Genomic DNA, 1,625 nt, shown 5'->3' with positions numbered 1-1,625 from the left:
TTTCAGATCTATTTTCTATGAGTCCTTTATCAGGTTTTGTCCTTCAAGATGTATAAAAGGTAAAGGAAGTTATTATGGGTTGAAGAGATTAAGGAAGATGATGATTCTCTTGATAAAGGAAGAAAAAACACATTTGGGAAAAGAGGCGAGAGACAGAACTTGGTTTTAGAAAGTGATGGGTCATATGTGAAAGGAAAAAAACCTTCCTATGATTGTTATTATTATTAATAACTAAGCTACAACCCTGGTTGGAGAAGCAGGATGCTATACAACCCAAATCTCCAACAGAAAAAATAGCCCAGTGAGGAAAACAAGAAAACAGAATACTGTTCCTGAAAGTCAACTTCAAAACGTAAAAACCATCAAAAGTTAAACACAACAAACAGACTGAGTTTGGAGCTTATAAAATATCTTGGAATAAACATAATAAATCATTGAGGGAAATAAGATACGAATAAGAACATTAGGTGACTTCCCTTCAAGAGAGGGAAATAATAGAGGGAAATTTAAAAGAGGTTTCTAAAGGGGGGAAGAAGTAGCGTTGAAGACGACGTAGGGAACGGTTCCGGTAAACAATCTTTTTGGCGCCAAAAGAAAAGATGAGGAATCGCTTGCATAAATAAACGCACCTCTAAGGAGAGAGAGAGAGAGAGAGAGAGAGAGAGAGAGAGAGAGAGGAGAGAGAGAGAGAGAGAGAGATAATTTCTTAATTTACTTCTTCACTGAGAGATATTGAGATGTTCTCAAGACTTCGAGACAACTTTTATAACTAAATGCAAATGGAATAAATTTTGTTCTTTTGCCTCCATCTCCATAATTGCTGTTTAACTATCTCTTTTTGAGAGTTGGTCTTTTTGTCTTTCTTTTTTCTTCTTCTTCTTCTGTATTAAGATTCTTGTTTGTTTGATTACATACCTGTGTACTTTAAGAGAAAATCTATCTCTCTCTCTCTCTCTCCTGAACACATTATCCCCTAGCACCAGACCACAAAGGTTTGTAGCAAGTTTCCTTCCTTGACCTCATCTGAACCAACATCTTTCGACACTAAACAAAACTTCCCTTATCCAAAGATAACTGATAACTCTGAAGATAACTCAAAACTCTTCTCCTTTAAGATTACTCTTAAGTGTTATCAAAGATAACATCAGAGGAAGAAGAGTCTCTCTCTCTCTCTTGGAGCCTCTTGGCAGAAAAAGAAGAATCTCCGAGAGACTCGTGAAGCCTCTTGGCAGAACATGTGATGGTATTCTAGAAAGTTATTTATTTTTATTGTTGATGTTTTTGTTATTAGCTAAGCTACAACCCTAGTCGGAAAAACAGGATGCCATAAGCCCTAGGACTCCAATAGAGAAAAATTGCCCAGTGAGGAAAGGAAATAAGGAAATAAATAAATATGAGAATTAATTAACAATAAAATATTTTAAAAACAGTAACATCATCAAAACAGATATGTCATATATAAACTATCAAAAGAGACTTATGTCAGCCTGTTTAACATAAAATATTTGCTTCAAGAAGTGGAATTTCAAATTCCATACATACATACATGCACCATTTAAAGGTTTAAAGGTCACTTATGAATGGCAGAGACAAGGGACAGGGCCATTGCCCTATAGAACAGGGCA

This window comes from Palaemon carinicauda, chromosome 43 (assembly GCF_036898095.1).
Source record: "Palaemon carinicauda isolate YSFRI2023 chromosome 43, ASM3689809v2, whole genome shotgun sequence".
In the NCBI taxonomy this organism is placed as follows: Eukaryota; Metazoa; Arthropoda; class Malacostraca; order Decapoda; family Palaemonidae; genus Palaemon; species Palaemon carinicauda.
The sequence above is the reverse complement of the archived record's forward strand: the minus strand, read 5'-3'. Positions refer to the sequence as shown.